This window comes from Silurus aristotelis (genome assembly GCF_946808225.1).
Source record: "Silurus aristotelis genome assembly, chromosome: 1".
Taxonomy (NCBI): Eukaryota; Metazoa; Chordata; class Actinopteri; order Siluriformes; family Siluridae; genus Silurus; species Silurus aristotelis.
Genome location: NC_139574.1, coordinates 39,114,289 through 39,132,534, shown reverse-complemented (window position 1 = coordinate 39,132,534; position 18,246 = coordinate 39,114,289). Strand labels below are relative to the sequence as shown.

The following is an 18,246-nucleotide window of genomic DNA, read 5'->3' as shown; positions in this document are numbered from 1 at the left end:
CAAACTGGCTGAGAGAAGAGGATGTGCTGTTTGTAGAATGTAAGGATAAAAGGAAGGTCCAGATGTGCTCCATCATTCACAGAGGCACTGAAGGAAGCATTGTGCTACTTTTATTTTCATTACTTTCTTCTTCTACTGTTTATCTAATGTTCAAATACCAGTCTTATGCTTATTGTGTGAATGTTATTATTCCCAGTACATTTGGTTATCAGGCTGCTTTTCCTCAAACAGACGGAGGGAGAAAAGGACTACACACAGTCTCAGATTAATGTTTATAGGAATCTCACACTGTTGTCAGGAACTTTTACCATTGAAAGTCAGGAAGGTCATTTTCAGCTGTGAGGCCCAAAAGTGGGGCTGAAACCGAACAGGGTTCAAGAAACCGGGTTTATTTTCATATAAGTAACAGTATTTAGTTCAGTAAACTTAAGTTGATTTAAAGGAGAATTCAGTGCTGTTTAGTTCAGTAAAGTCTTCATTTAATCCAAAACTATTCGATTCATTAAGTTCAATTATCCTCAAATTAATATTTTTACATTCAATAAAAACAAATCATCCAGTTTTCATTGATGTTTATTTAGTGAATAATGCATTTAATAAACAAGTGGTTTCACTCAGAATAACATTTTAATTTTTATAAGTAAAAATGTGTTTTTTATAAAACTCATCTGAAGCATATAGATAAAAATGCACCAGTTGGTTAAAAGAAAACATTTAAAAGTAAAACATTTCTTCCAGCTCATAAATCCTATAAAACATGCAGCATTAAACATGAACTTCCAGCAGATGAACATCTCATAATACTGTCTGGAAGTGAGAAATGTACAGGTTGTTTTTACTCCATACACATGAACTTACTTTGATCAGAAACACAATCATACTCCAAATCAATTAATCAATAAAGTCAATAAAAAAATCCCAAACTGCTGTGTGTCTTGTCCTCGCTATTAATGACGTCATTAGAGCTCCACTACTTCTAATTACCTGCTGTGACAGTGAGCTCTAATACACATCACACTGCCACCTACAGGTCATTTATGATTCTGCAACATTCATAGAGTCACTCCGGTCAACTTCCGGTTCTCAACTCGGATTCACTCGCTTTATACACAGTTTACAGCCGTTTTTATCTTATTTATGACTGTAATATCGCTCTTCTCTCAGGAACAACAGAAAAGCTGTGAAGACGATATTTTATCCGCTCTTTACCTCTGTAATGTGCGCATGCGCATAGTCCGGTTAAGAGCGACCGGGTTACGTCACAGACGGAGGGTGGGGGCATCTCCCTGTGACGTCACAGTAAGGCAACGTCTATAATTGGGAACGCGTCTCTGTTTCTCTCATTTCCGAGGTTTTTGCTTGTGAGTAAAGAGGCATAAACATGGAGCTCTTCAGAAGGTTGAGAAAGTTTTTTCAAACCAGAAGAACAAAGAAAACTAAGCAGATTGCTGAAATGAAGGAGAAGCTGGAACTCATGGAGAAAGTAGAGAAAGACTTGGATGCATTTTCTCTTCTAATGATAGAGAAGTTAACAGAAGAGAAAGAAGAAAAAGCCATTCTGCTACAGACGGTGCAAAAGTTGGAGGCTACTTTGGCTTCTGAGCGAAAGCAGCAGGAACAGGACATAACTGAGAGAAGCCAGAGCTGGACGAGAGAACAAAAACAACTGGAGGAACGTGTTGCTCAGCTCGAGTTTATTTTGGATCAGACCACCATGGACCTCCAGTCTTCCCTGGAAATCAATGAGGAACTGGAGAAAACTGTAGACTGTGAGAGAGAGACCTGGAACAGAGAACAAGAGAAAGTGGAGGAACATGTTGCTCAGCTCGAGGTCACTTTAGAACAGACCACTATGGAGCTCCAGTCTTCCCTGAAAATCCATGAGGAACTGAAAAAAACTGTAGAATGTGAGAGAGAGACCTGGATGATAGAGCAAAAACAACTAAAGGAACATGTTGCTCAGCTTGAGGTCACGTTGGAACAGACCACCACAAAGCTCCAGTCTTCCCTGAAAATCCATGAGGAACTGGAGAAAACTGTAGAATGTGTGAGAGAGAGCTGGACGAGAGAACAAACGAAAGTGAAGGAACATGTTGCTCAGCTTGAGGTAAATTTGGAACAGACCACCATGGAGCTCCAGGATACTCAGAATCACTGTGAGAAAGTAAAAAATAGTGCAGAGCAGGAGAGAGATCATTTGATCAGAGACAAAGAGCGACTGGAGGAACGTGTTTCTCAGTTTGAGCCCACGTTGGATTTTAAAGAAAAACAAGAGGACGAAAGAGAGAAAACTAAACTTGACATAGAGGAGAGGAACAACTTACAGCTTCAGACCAACAGGGGGCTCCAGGATACCCAGAATCTCTGTGAGGAAGAAAAGAAGACTTCAGAGAATAAAACAGAACATTATATGAGAGTCCGAGAGCGATGGGAGGAAATTGTTGCTCAGCTGAGACAAAAAAACCTTCAAAAGAAAACGAGAAATAGAAAAAGAAGAAGACGACAAGAGAAACAGAGCGTCTGAACACTTTCACTACAGCGAGACACAATAAACACTATAAAATAAATAAAGATTTTGAATTTCAATCATGTCTAATGTCTCTTCATCACAGAGAGCATTCAATGATGGTATTTTTTTTCTTGAAATCCACTTTAGTAAAGTCAGTGATGTTTGATGTCCTTAAAGAAAAGGAATTTAACAGAAACTGAAGTTGAGGTATTTTCTTGCAGCTTTAGTGCTTTGTTCATTTTGAGCTCTGAAAGCAATATAGCTGACAGTTAATGTGGGGCAGAACCTGATTCACTTAAACATCTGTACTTTATAATTAATCGCATGGATTGGCACAAGAAAGTGGATGATCTTTCAGCAGTTATTCTGACAGGGTTAACACTGGATTCACCTCACAACACCTGAACACTACTGCTGGATGGAGCAGCGGGTGCGTGCACGAGCGGCGGTTGGTGAATGGAGGGTGGAGCCGGGGGGAAACGAGCGGTGAGAAGCAGATCTGTGGCTGATGGGACTAATCAGTGTGCTCTGTTTTAGTGACTGGTGACGAGGAGAAAAAGGAGAAAGACACCGAGCAGAGCTGAGCACGTGTGTGTGTGTGTGTGTGTGTGTGTGTGTGTGTGTGTGTGTGTGTGTGTGTGTGTGTGTGTGTGTGTGTGTGTGTGTGAGAAGTGCAAAACAGATTAACAAATCCGAAAACAAAATAACAAATCACAAGTCAGACAGACCGGAAAATGTAGGTATAGTTTGTGAATGTAAACTTACCGATCATTGGACAAGACACCTGTCAGTCAAGATATACAGGTGAATGACAAGTGTCTTCTCCAATGATTGATAAGTTTCCATTCACAAACGATACCTACCTTTTCCGGTTTGTCTGACTTGTCGCTGTGTTTTCGGATTTTTTTTATGTGTTTCGTGCAATGATTCAGACAAACCGGAAAAGGTAGGTATAGTTTTGTTTCCTTTGCAGACTTTCCTGAAGCCCCTAAATGAATAATGGTCATAGTGACATTGGTAACATTGCATTAATGTTATAATATTTGATAGCCATTAGAGGGCACTCTCGTGCTGCATGTGGGTGTGTTTGCAGTGTGCAGAGTAAACGAGTAAAAAACGCTGTGCAGTCATGTCTCCGGTTCTTTCTGCGCATGCTCAGAACTTAATGGGATAATATGTGTTTTATAGCATAATGATGCAAACATAACAGTATTTACATTCATCACATTACTGTGCTGGAAAACAATACAAATTAAATAAAAAAGAAGAAAAAGTGTAGAAGAAGAAAAGCGGGACAAAGACAGAGGTAATGCGATGTAATGAATGGTGATGATCATATAAATAAACTCAGTTTAGTAAAAGTTTGTGAACAAACTTTATATTGGTCCAGTTTTTAAAGTTTATTCTAAAAGTTATAAATAGTGTAATAAGTGGACAAGAAATATGAGTTGTTTATGTCACACAGATTTTTTATTTATTTTTTTATTTCAATTCAGTGTCATTACAAAATAGGTTTAAATTTGTAGAGATTTTATTTGGACAAACATATCGGACAAAAGAAATCAGCAACATATATTGTTCATCCTGTATCAGTCGACCTCTAGGTGTGAGTTTAAATGATATGCTCAGTTGTATGTATGAGATAATTGTAGTCTGGACGGTGAGACGCCACTAAGCGTTAATATTATAATAATTACACTGATCTATTAGAGACGCTTATCAGAAAAGTCCGAATCAAATCCACTCACAAGTGCAGCAGATTCATGTGATGTGAAATAAAGTCCTAATGGCAGCAGCATTATACAGTCATATATATATTTCTATAAAAGAGCTCTGATACGGATTTCAGTCTTTAAGAAGAACATCTTCAGAGGGGTTTTTTCTCGTCCTGGTATCATAAGTGTAGATAAACATAGGTTGTGTTTAATTGACAGCCCTGATGAAGTCTGATGACCTGAAGAGGGTGGAGCTGAGACTTCAGCCAGCAGACGGACTTCTGAGGAGGAACATCAGCACCACACGAGAGGTTAGAGGTCACCCAACCTGTAATTAATCCTGGAGGAATTAAGTGTGATTAGAGAGATAGTGATTTATTTAAATGTATTAATGCAGCTGTGTGTGTGTGTGTGTGTGTGTGTGTGTGTGTGTGTATCAGGTGAGTGTACAGTTCAGTGAAGTGCTGATACACCTTCAGGACAGACTTCTGTCTTCAGAAGTCACACTCCTCACTGTCTCACACACACACACACATACAAATATATATATATATATATATATATATATACACACACGCATACAGTGTTGGAAGGTAACGCATTACTTTTAAAAATAAAGTAACTGTTACCGTTACCGTATGGTAACTTTTATTAAATGAATGAATTTGGGCTGAAGTGTAGACTACAGTCTAACCTGTTTACAGCAGAGACGCATTGTAGGATTGGTGGATGAACCACTGTAAACACGAAGAAGACGCACTGTGGGCGTGTCTCCGTTTATTCAGGTCTGTGCGGCAGTAATGGCGAGTCGAGGCGAGAGCAAGACGAGTTTCTCAAAGTGGAAATATGCATTTATTTCACTTTAGTTGAGCATAAAGACAAAAACGTTTTAGTCTAATGTAAGCTGTGTCTTTCTGGTTCGAAGCTCGTATCTACTGCGATAAACAGCAACTCCAATCTGTTGAAGCTCCTCCAGAAACTCCATGCCTGAGGAGCTAGAAGCTAGAAGCTAACCCGGTGTTTTGTTCTACATTGTTGATAGTTTTTATACTTCAGCTGTGAAAGGAACATGTTTAAGAGCTCAACACAACAGCTTTTATGATGCAGAAGCCACTTTAGTTTTTGATTGTGAATATATTATTCAGCTTGTTTTGTTCTTTATTTCAGAAATCCTTGTGATATATTCAGTTTGTGCTGCTCTGACTTTAATAAAATAGTGTTTAAAAATGACTTTGTGTTTAAGTCAGTTTTGTGTTTGTAGACCATAACACATAAAAGGGCATTAATGGGAACATTTAAGAAGGTTCTTTTAAAAAGTAACTAAAAAGTTAGTTTTAACAGTAACGCATTACTTTTTGGTGTAAATAATCAACAAAGTAATTGAGTTACTTTTTGAATGAATTAACTAGTAACTGTAACTAGTCACTATTTCTTAGTAACCAGCACAACACTGGGCACGAGTTTGTCCATCTTTTATTCTCCAGGTGTTCAACTGTAGTCCACGACACGTATATTTTCTGGAATTAGACTTTGAGAAAACTCTGTTCTGGTTGTTGTTCTGATCTTTGGTGATCATGATGTACTAATATACTGCAGCACTTCATGTGTTACTGTCTTTTACAATGAACTGCATTAACATAAAGATCATTAGAAAGAACTTTTTTGTGTATGATATTGTGTATTAATGTATTTTTGCACATGGTAATTGTACATTGCATCACTTTTCAAGCTACTATCTCTTATTATATGTTACGTTAACGACAAACAACAACAGATTCATGTATCTTAAAAACTAAATTCTCATACGTTCATTACATTTACATGAATGTGTTTTTTGTGAGCTCATCAGTGCAGTAGAGGACGATGAGTGGACGTCTCGACTGCGGCGGTAGAGGACGATGAGTGGACATCTCGTCTGTGGCGGTTTGGCAGCACTGGGATTTGGCTCTGAAGCTGGAAACACACCTGCTCCCCGTCAGAAGAAATGGTTCGATCTGTTTTATAAGGTTTGTGCTGTTAAAATGTGTATGAGAACATAATTAAACACCGGTACCATAACCTAAAGGTCTTTATTTGTACAGAGTAAGAAATGTCCAGTGCAGGTCCACGGCCAGTCGAAACGTTCCGGTGGACCACAGAAACGTCTTTGTGGATTCCACCCTCCTAAAGTGTTCATTTCAGACTTTCAGGTGATCATCTCTTTCATGTCACGTCACTGTGGACCTGCACAACTATATTTGTGACCACACTCATGTGCTTTAAATGTCCTCTGCTGTGGGATGCAGAAATAATTGTTGCAATATTTATTTTTATTTACAAAATCTCAATAAAGTGATGTTTATGTAACAAAATGCACTGGAAGAAAGACAGACAGCCAAAAGTTCACCAAGCAGAGCTTCTTTATTTTCTTTCGTTTTCACCCTGGCGTTTTCCTTTCCAGTGCTCCCACCAGGGTTCACCCACACACTCACGGTTCGGGACGCCTTTCCTTCTTGACGTTCGCCGATGGTCCCTCCCTCACGCTTTCTCTCTTTAGCGCCCGCCAGAGTTTCCTCACGCACCGGCACATCTTACCGCTCGTGCCGTCCGGCTCCGCCTCCACTCGCGCACCGCTGCTACAGTTTACATCCCTAATCATATAGAACAATATCTGCTTTATCTATTCCCATTTCTCATCCAGTGATCAAATAGTGGAAGCACTGAGATCATTGTAAAAGACTTTGGTTTTTGCTCAAGTGTGTTAAAGTGTGTTATATTTATAGATCTTCATATCACTTCACTTCTGCCCTCAGACTCTCACTAGTGTACAGAGATGATTGTGGATTAAACATATTAATGTGTGAATGTTAGATTTTGCGATGTTTCTTCTTATTTAGATCTGTAAAAAAATACCAAGACTAAAAGGTAAATAAAACCTGTGTTCCACACTCTTTATTGTTCTTTTACCAGGTCGTAAGTGTTTCACCTGCTGCAAGTGTTCCACCTGCTTTACTCCCCTCCTACTGCTGTAGCGCCCCCTACCTCCACCCCCATCATTATACAGCCCTTTATATGTCATCATCATCATTATGTTTAAGTTAATAATATACAATATGTGTCTTAACAGCCTGGTAGTCAAAGTCCATCTCCTTTAGCCAGTGATTCATCTGCATCCGGTCCTTCATCTGCATCCGGTCCTGCATCCGCATCCGGTCCTGCATCCGCATCCGGTCCTGCATCCGCATCCGGTCCTGCATCCGCATCCGGTCCTGCATCCGCATCCGGTCCTGCATCCGCATCCGGTCCTGCTGTTTCTTCCAGTTCTGCTCCTTTAATCATTTCTTGCTGGTGTTTTGAGCGACTCATTTTACTGTTTATTTTTGTGGATTTACTACTATTATAATCTATAGTTATTTATGATTAGGTTGTTGTTTTAAACCCAATTAGGGACTTTTATCATTGTACTTGATTATATCTATTGTTAAATAACCTTTATTAATATATACATAGTTTTGTAATATTTGTATTTTGTGTGTTTGCATCTATTATAATTTATCATTTGACATTTTTGTAGCATTTTCAGTAATTAAAAATAAAATGTTTTATCGTTCATAAAACAGTGACTCGTGAATTATTCTGTGAACCTGCTGAACCCATTATTATCTTAATAATAATAATAATAATGATTTATTATTATTATTGTGTAGAATATAAATAAACAAATACAAAAGTCCTATATAATAAACTTGTGTTAAAAATGTTAAAGGTTAAATAAGTACATTAAGAAAATAAATATACATCCATTTTATGCCCCTTTATTGGGAAAAATTAGTCAAATCATACAGATATTAATTAACATGAGTTACAAGTGATGTATTTTCATTCACATAATCAGTAGTTTTGTGCACTATTGGGGGATTTATATACATCGATCTGCCAAAAACCATAACAAATGTCCATCGTCTATCCATTTCCTTTCTCTTTTTCCTCTATTCCCTTCTTCCCCTTCTTTTCCCCTCTTCCCATCCCTTAACAGACTATTGATCCCCAGCTTCACACAGCTCACATCCTCAACTCTCAGTCTCACACTGCCCTCTAGCGGCACTATCAGGACGTGCTTTATGCTCCATTCTGTACTAATGTGACTTCTGTTTGTGTTTTAATGCAGTGATTCTCAATCTTTTTCTGCCATTTACCACTTCAGAGGGATGGGTTTAAAAACCCACCTGTCCTCCGTCACCTCAAAAAAGGATAATGAAATTCTTCAAGTTAAAAAATGTCTAATTTATTGAACTATCCAATTCTAAATGAACATCAAGTAGCATCAAAAACAAAAATAGAGAAAATAAAGGTGTAGTTGTGTTATCTCTTGGACTTTCTGTCACTTTGCAGTCTGTGCAAAATAGAGCAAAATCATTTCATAAATCTTTTCAAAACGGGGTTGTAGACTTGATACTGTCACTCTCAAGTCATGTTCAATATTGAGCTGAGATCTGTATTTAGTTTTCAGTGTAGCAACATCTGAAAAGTCTCAGAGATGAGATGTGGCAAAAGGAGCAGGATAAAACAGTTATATTTTCTTTAAGGCTGAATTTTTGGTTTAAGCTCCTACCAGAGTGATGCGTACAGAATCTTCATAAAAATTCTAGTATCTCCTTGACAACCGCCAAACAAACAAACAGCAGCAAGAAGCAGCAGCGATTAGCAGCATCTAAGAACATTTACAACTTCTATTAAACATTTCTTCATACAGGTACCTGGTAAGTCTTCTAAATAATTATGTGAATAAAGGAGCCGGAGTGTGGGTGAATGTGGGGTTTATATCGGCGGTGTGATGAGTGAGTGAATATGCCTCAGGTGTTCTCAATGAAGCCCGATGCGAGGAGCTCCATGTGGGCGGGGCAGATGAGAGAAGGAGCAGGGCGTTCCCCGAAGCACCAAAGGGGGCGTGGCGAGGGATTCCTGACAATTTATTAGAAGACTCGAAAAGTAAAAAGTAATTATTTAGTGACATTAGCATGGGTAACTAGCCGGCTAGCTAAGATTAGCTTTTATAGTTTAGCTTTTTATATTAATCCATCAAATTGACCTAATAATTAGTATAAAATCTATTAGATACAATGAGGTAGCTTAATTTAACCTATTTAGCCCATATTTTAATCAAACTCATGTAACCTGTTTACTCCAAGTATAATTAACATAATATACTAATAAATAGAGTAGAATAGGATCAGACTGGGACTACAATTTTAATAATCCTTGCAGCCGTGGCATGTTTTATCTGTTGTGGAATTCCTTGTCATTGTTTAGACAATACGTACAGCTCCCAGTGTATAAAATTACAGGTGAAGAGTCTTCTACAGAAAACATCTCCACAGATATGGATCAAAACATCTATGTGGATTTGGATGGAGGGATTATGGCCCTAATCAATGAGAAAAAATGACTGTAACAAACGTTTCCTTATAACTAAAAGCACTAAACCCTTTCTACGCTTCAATTCTGATCCTTTGATAATATCGTATATAAATCATGTTGTTGTTGTGTGTATTTTATGCTGTGTGCAGGAACATGGCAGCTGGTGAACAAAGGTGGCTTCTGCAAGGTATGCGTCTGCATCAAGGCACGTGTGCGTACACTGAAGCATGTGCTGAGGGGTATCGCTTCCACTTTGACACCTCTAGAGCTCCCTGCAATGCTTGTGTTTGCGTTCTTCTTCTAAAGCATTGCCTGTGGTGCCTGGAGCAGCCCACCTGTCCTTTAGGTAAACGGTGCCATCATTCATCCTGTAAATGGTTCAGGTTTCCTCCAGAAAAGGACGAATTTGTTTGGGAAACTGATGCGGACCCGTTCAGACCGGTGATCGACATTCTGCACCACGCTGACATGTTCTTCCCAGAGGGAATGTGGATAGATTCCATCCAGAACTCTGTCTATGATCTTCCTGCAGGACTTCAGCTGATCACCCGTATCTTTCATGTGCGTAGGGCTATTACCCTTGCCCAATCGTTTGAAGTTTCTGCCAGCTCGCTGGTTGCTCCGGGAACTCACAGTTTTCTGTTCACGGACTTCGTCATGCAAAGCACCTTTGTAACGTACTACACCATCACCTTCTGTGGCTATGTTCTATGGACAACTGAACCAGCGAAACATCGTGATTGGAATTGTCGTCCTATCCTTTGTCGCACAATTCACAAAATCAGGAAAGACTCTAAGGTATTCTCATCGAGTCGTCACGGTGCTGGTTTGAGGTTTCATCATGCGGTGTGGTCTGCACTGAAGTCTCATGGTTCTATATCTGCTCCCCTGCCGCACTGGATCAGACGGCTATCGCCCATTCCAGTAAAAAAAAGAAAAAAAAGGCAAGTGAGTCTGGACATCAAGGACAGGAACTGAAAGCTAAACTTCTCCATGTCCAATAATAATTAATAAAATCAATAAAAATCTAAAATATCAAAACACTTGTTTATTGAAGTGTTCGACATCATTTAAATCCTGATTCTAAATCAGTGTTTCTCAACTGGAGGATTGAATTTTTTAAAACCACATGATAAACTTTTGGAAAAATGTGACAAAAGTAAAATTGCACAATTATTAAAAGATGAAGTTAAACCATGATTTTTGTCTTCCTTTCAAATGCCGTATGACCTCCTCATGGATTCTTGCATCTTGTTGATATCCCTCTTGTGGGGCAGGGGGCTGTGGCTTGGGGTCATAATGCTGAGGGGGAGGGAGGTCAGGAGGGAGAGGGAAACTGGTCCTCAGTGCCACATTGTGCAAAACACCACACACCCTGATAATCTTACACACATTCTCCGGGTGGTATAGAAATCTTCCACCTGAGACATCCAGAGCTCCACATCTGCATTTCAGGAGGTGAGGAGCATCTGAGGGGTGAAGCCTCTGTCACCTGTCATATTATAGACTACATCAGGACAATGTTTACAATTTCTACATGTTGTTAAACTCAACAAGAAGCCAGTCATCACGTCCTGCAGCTGCCTGTAGTCTGTTCCCTACACTGCTATGTGTCGGGATAAAGGAATTATGTGCTGAAGAAGGTCAGCGTGCCACAATGTTTGTGAGGGTCGTGTTAGAGTCACATATGACTTGCACTTTAACAGAAAGCATATGCTGTTTATTAACATCAACAAATTCCTTTTCATGCAGAGTCTTTACAGAAATATGAGTGCAGTCAATTGTGTTGATTACATTTTGAAAACTCAACATTGCTGCAAAGTGCATTTTAATGTCAGCCTGTTCTTGCACAGTGAAGGGAAACCTGATGTATCGACTACCCACCTTAATAATAACATCCAAAATGACAGGCATTATGACACTCAGGGGAAGACACCAGACCTATAGCATGAGATTTAATAGAATTATATTATATTCAAATAAGGTCTTTGTGAAAAAGTTGATTATATATAATATTTATATAAAGTCTTTCCCTGTCTGCCATTTCCCACTAGAAACAACCTGTTGTCATTAACCCCAGAGTGGTGAGGACCTGTATTTGGACAGGGATCGCATGGTTCTGGTGTGTTTCCCTCTGTAGTACTGGACCCAATTCAGCACATAGATCCAGGAGCACAGCTGTAGGAATCTAAATCAGCTTATTAGCCAGTCTTCATCCAGGCCAAGAAATCATCATGGTCCCTGGAGACTCTTTTTCTCCTTAATCTTCCATTGGTGTAATCCTCCAGCAGTGCCATCATGCAGCATTACACACGGGAGTCACCACAGCATTTATGATTTATTCCAGCTCATTATGGAAAGATAAAATAAACTGATATTTGGTCCTGTGCCATGAACATATAAGCAATAATAGCTACAGAAAAGCTCCTGCTTCCCTCTGTAGCGGGTATTTAAATCCCATTTAAAATGCTTTCAGTGATTCTACATTCTGTTTCTATGAAGTGTTTCAACAGTTTGCATGTTAATTGGCTGTATGGTGCATTTGAAAGCATTTTAGGTGAATTTATGAACCACATCTGTCTGGAAAAGACACATGTCCAAATACTTTTGACCACACAGTGTGTATCAGCTGAAAAGCAGCAGCTTCGGATCAGTCGCGTTTTCACTGGAATTCAATCTAAAATATTACTTTCAATTTTTATTATATGAAATATTTCATCATATATATTTGAAATTATTACAGACAACTAATCAGATTTCACTTCCTGACAATGTCTGAGCCAATGATGTTTGCAGATTTAGAACTCGGCCACGCCCACTGATTTGTGACCTGTGCTTGAACCTGTAGAGTTCTTTCACGCGCTCCGGTCGGAAGTTAATGTTGGGCGCGTGAGTTTTTCTCCACTTTCCGCTCGTGCACATCGACGTTCCTTTCGCCGTTATAAATCTATCGCGCGCGAGCTTCAACCCCGTTTTTGTCCCGGATTTAGCGGATTTTTACCCAAAGGTGAGATACAGTGAAATGTAGCAGCTGAGCTGCTCGGGGAACAGCTAGTGGACATTCTGGAGTCATGAACCTCTGCATTTTTCTTCCAGTGTCCTGATTCTTTACACCTCTGATCATGAAACCAGAGTCCAGAAGGAGATCTTTAGGAGAACCTCCACACACTCCTGCTGCTGCTGCTGCTGGATTAAAGGTACAATTTATTCATGTCTGAACTTTCAGTGTGGTTTGCAGGGCAAAGATACATCATAATGTATTTTATAATTAAATAATAATAAATACCTTAACTTTAAGTGTATCACAATAAACTACTGTTTTATTTATTTATTTATTTATTTATTTATTTAAAAAAATCCTTTTACAAGGAAACACGAAATTTCTCCCCAAATCTTTAATCCAGAGGAGTCAATCTCAAATTCACAGTGGGCCAAAATTAAACCAAGTTTCTTTCGGCTTCTCCCGTTAGGGGTCGCCACAGCGGATCCTCCGCACGTTTGATTTGGCATATGTTTTACGCTGGATGCCCTTCCTAACGCAACCCTCCCCAATTTATCCGGGCTTGGGACCGGCACTGAGAGTGGCTGGGGATGGTTCCCTGACCGGGAATCGAACCCGGGTCGCAGCGGTGAGAGCGCTGCATCTTAACCACTAGACCACCAGGGGACCTGTAGGCCAAAATTAAACACTGGGACGAAATCGCGGGCCAAACTCAGTATTTATTGAAAAGTGTTTTTGATGTGCATGCATAATTGTGCATGTTTTCCGTCTCTCCAGATGTGTAATGTTGAACCTTTTCATATGGAAACAAACTTTAGTTTTGCTTAAACATTGAATCTGAAACAAAGTTTAATATTATAAACACATGAGAAAATACATTTGAAATAAAACGCATTAGTGGTATTAGTTTCTTATTACATCTCTCTCTCTCTCTCTCTCTCTCTCTCTCTCTCTCTCTCTCTCTCTCTCTCTCTCTCTCTCTCTAGACTTTCTAATTCCATTTTAATGTAAACCTTTTACAGGGCAACAACACAACCAAAAATAATAATTTCCTTCAATTAAAAAAATATCTTTCAACTATTACCAGTCCATGCCTTGGAGTAGAAAAAGTGCATAAAGACACTGCGGTTCAGCAGCCGCATCTTGGAAATACACGGTTAAGCAGCCGCACTTTGTTTAGTGTTGCGCGTCTAATCGTGCACTTACGGTATGGGTGCTGGGAGCGGTCAAATACATGGAAAGACGCTGCAGAAAGGCGTTTCCGTTATAAAAAAAGACTCAGTGCATTTTTATCATGTTCCACATTCAAACATTCATTAAACATTTTCTCTTATAGGTTTGCTCAGTCTTTTAAATAATTATTTTTTACAGTGTCCCTGTCTATTACTCTCTCAAATATTAACTTATTTTACTGTGGAGGTTTTGAGAAAAGTAAAGGCAAAATCACTCAATACCTCAGGTGCATTTTCAATCATGTTCCATATTCAAACATTCATAAAACATTTTTCTTTATAGGTTTGCTCAATCTTTCAAATTATTCTTATGTACAGTTATCCTGTCTATTATTCTCTTAAATATTAACTTATTGTACTATGGAGTTCTTGAGAAAAGTAAAGGCAAAATCACTTTTTTTGGAAAGATTTCAGAAAAAATACATTCTTGTCCGAACATATAAAAATTGGGATATGGATTTCACTCCATTACTATGTTTTTTTTATTTTAAAACACAAATAAAAAGAGCGAATAATGAAAGGTTGCAATTGTGCAGAGACAAGTTTTATTTACAATCAAATGTTCATCATGTACATCATCAGTGGCAGTTGAAACATTGCCAGACCTGTTCATTACCAATGACACTTCTGGGTATATCTACACATGTAGGATGATACCACTCTTGGGATTTAGATACTGGACCATGAGCTCATAGTAATGAGCTGTTCTGCAAACACAGTAAACAGGTATCGCAGTTTTGGTTACGTTTGCCTCGGCTTCACTCTCTCGACTCTTCATGCCAAATGCGATACTGTTTTTTGTAAACGAAGCATACAGTTGTGCCCTTAGCCTGCTTTCATTAAATATGCATACCTCTGGTGGGTGACCCTTGCAAACAGCATATGCAAATGCTATTGCGAATAACCCACAATTGCTGTTATTTGATTGCTGCTGCACAGCTGGTTGCAAAACATCAAACTTGCCTGACTGCGGCCTCACCAACCAGGACAGTGTTTGTAGTGTCCCTGGGTCCAAAGGGGTGCATTTGCTGTCATACACAGAGAGCTGATTTTCATTACAAAACAAATTGCTGACTGTGATCCAGTGGCATTGCCGAATGTTCAATATTTGCAGAAACTTATTTTGTGGGGTTCCAACAATTCCACCATTTGGAATCGCACTAAAGGGCAGAACAGATTGAAACCCATCAATGTGCATATTGTCCTTTGCCATGAGGTAGCTGGCCAGGTCGATGATATCACAGGACAACCAGTAATCAGGGTGAAGTATTTGTTGCAGCATTTGTATTTTTGGTGGCCTGCATAGTCTTCGAGGAGCAATTGTTTCTGATGGACCTGATTTATTCCAGATTGGCCCTTCGATTTTTGATTGTCTTCTCCTGATATTCTTCACTGGTTCTTTCTGAAGATACAGAAGATACAATTTATTTCTTAGATATTTTTGTGCCAGTTCAAATTTAAATTTGATGCAGTGTGAAGACAAAAAGTCAATCTTGTTTGTGATCTTAGTCTATTAAGTATCTTTATAATGAGGGACAGCAGTGTCAGTTCTACATTTTGGGACCTTCTAGAAGACCACATGATAAATGTGAGGGACCATGAGATTAAATGCAGTCATAATCATGCAATGATTAACCATTATTTTAATTAATCAGCTGATTTTCCTTTGCCTTCAGACTGCTCAGGTGTTTTGGGCTACACTTATATTTGTTGTACTTCAGGACTATCATCTTTCCTCTCTGCCTGTGTTTTGTAATAGTGAAATTGAACATGCTCGTCTCCTGCCATATTGACACTGGATATACAAACATACAATTTCCAATCAATATATTCCTCCTTCTAAATAAGATGTGAAAGTTGATTCAAGAGATTGGAAGCCATGAATCTGCTATCATAACAACAAGACATCAGTTTACACATTCAGTAACACTTTAAAGTGATTACAGATTACAGTGATTGTTCCCAATATTTGTACCTCACCAGTTAGATTTTTTTACTATATATATATATATGTGTGTGTGTGTGTATATTTAAACCTGGATCACATCTTCTGGCTTTTTCTATTTCTCAGGCACTTTTGGGGGTGCCTTTGAAGACTTCTCCTGACAAACACACACACACACACACACACACACACACACACACACACACACACATAAAAACCCATTTTATTTAAAATAAATAAGGATTTAGTTTAAAAGCATATGCTTCTGCTCTTTTTTTAACAAAAATTGTTTAGTTGTTGTTGTTATTATTATTATTATTATTATTATTATTATTATTATTATTATTATTATACACTCCGAATAATAATACCTTGTTTTTTACATCTTGGAATGGAAGAACCTTGACTAGTGGAGAAACATATAATCCTTTACGCCTCTGACGTCTCTTTTTCCACTGCTCCATTTCCACTCGAATGGACTAGAAGAGACACACATACATCACACAGGTTTCTTTTTTTTTATCTTTTATATTTTTTTATGAAGTGTATCTTACAGCATCTTGGTTTATAGGACAGTGGTGAGACCTGAGATGTTGTATGGATTAGAGACAGTGGCATTGAGTAAAAGACAGGACGTGGAGCTGGAGGTAGCAAAGCTGAAGATGTTGAGGTTTTCATTTAGAGTGACGAGGATGGACAGGATTAGAAATGAGTTTATTAGAGGGACAGCGCATGTAGGACGTTTTGGAGACAAGGTGAGGGAGGCGAGATTGAGATGGTTTGGACATGTGCAGAGGAGGAACATGGGGTATATCAGTAGGAGAATGCTGAGAATGGAGCCATCTGGAAGGAGGGAAATAGTAAGAAGAAGGAGGAGGTTTATGTATGTGGTGAGAGAAGACATGCAGGTAGTTGGTGTGAAAGAGGCAGATGTAGAGGACAGAGACATATGGAGAAGGATGATCCCCTGTGGCGACCCCTAATGGGAGAAGCCAATAGAAGAAGAAGAAGAAGAAGAAGATATTACAGCGTCTTGGTTTATATTTAGGGAACATTGAATTACCAATATTTTTTAAAAGGTGAAAGTACAAAAATATTTCATTACTCTCTTTCTTGTTCGTTCTGTGTCTTCAAATTCACGGAGCAGTGCATCGTGCATGCTCTGATAAATCTGGACAAAGTCATCCAATCTTGTCAATCTCCTTCTCTGGAACCTAATTTTTTTTAGGTCCCATTGACTTTTTCCCATTATTCCTTGTGTCTGATTGTCTTGTGTAAAGTTCTGAATTATGGACAACAAATTGTAGTTATTTAAGGCATTACATTTATGCATTTATGTAAAAAATAAAAAATAAAAAATGTATCAACAAGCTATTAAAATTAATCAGTTGAGTTTTTACCTGATTATTGGACTGACTGACTTTTTTATAAATCTGCCTGAAATGTTGGTAGGCTGAGCCTGTACCATGACGTCCAATATCACCTAAAGAATTACATTGTTTGTTTGTTTATTTTATTTTATTTTTGAATCAGTAGTAATGTTAGAAAACACTCCTATCAAAAAACCTACCTAGCAATAGGCCAGACCACAGAGTTGCGTGTGGAAGGAAGTACCTGGTCAAATTTTCAATGAATGTTGGGGCGTAATAGCTGTTTTCTTTCCCATTACGGTCAAGAGGTGCTTTCACTATTACCTTCTGGAAGTGGCTTTCAAGGGGTGTGTTTCCCACATCATTCTGAAAGGAAATGTTTTGTATTTAAACATTAATGTTTATGAAGCGAATTACGTTGTGTAGCTGGAGAAGCAAGACACAGGAATCTATCTATCTATCTATCTATCTATCTATCTATCTATCTATCTATCTATCTATCTATCTATCTATCTATCTATCTATCTATCTATCTATCTATCTATCTATCTATCTATCTATCTATCTATCTATCTATCTATCTATCTATCTATCTATCTATCTATCTATCTATCTATCTATCTATCTAATGTTTATTCATTCAATCATTTTCTCCCGCTTATCCGTAATTCGGGTCGCGGGGGCAGCAGTCTAAGCAGGCCCCCGCCTCCGACTGCTGCCCAATCCTCATAGCACCGTCCCTTACGGTCCCTCCTGCAGGCGGTGAGCCTACAGGAAGGTGGCCCCACGTCACTCCGACGTCACAGACCTTGATATTTCCCTCGTAAGGGACCCCCCGAGCATAGAGGGTTAAGGGCCTTGCTCAAGGGCCCAAGAGTGGCAGCTTGGCGATACCGGGGCTTTATCTAATGTATATAATGTATATTATTACTAAATTGTCTTTATGTGCATTAGCATAAATAATTAATATGTGCTATTAATAATAATATACATTATATCTAATGTATATAATGTATATTATTATTAATAGCACATATTAATTATTTATGCTAATGCACATAAAGACAATTTAGCAGG

The 18,246-nt window shown here is 38.6% G+C and overlaps 1 protein-coding gene and 1 long non-coding RNA gene across 2 annotated transcripts in view; one reads left to right on the top strand and one right to left on the bottom strand.

Moving 5' to 3' along the window:
• The first annotated feature begins 12,446 nt into the window (after positions 1 to 12,446).
• Positions 12,447 to 18,246, top strand: part of LOC310723944 (uncharacterized protein) — a 66,748-nt gene continuing 60,948 nt past the window's right edge. The window contains exon 1 of the mRNA XM_083537525.1: positions 12,447 to 12,628. The gene's annotated coding sequence lies outside the window, so the exon portion shown is untranslated. The remainder of the gene's footprint in view (positions 12,629 to 18,246) is intronic.
• Positions 14,537 to 17,048, bottom strand: LOC310733065. The gene is made up of 3 exons (XR_014535617.1): positions 16,171 to 17,048; positions 15,891 to 15,956; positions 14,537 to 15,256 (listed from the first exon to the last, which is right to left on the bottom strand). It is a non-coding gene; the product is annotated as an uncharacterized lncRNA (long non-coding RNA).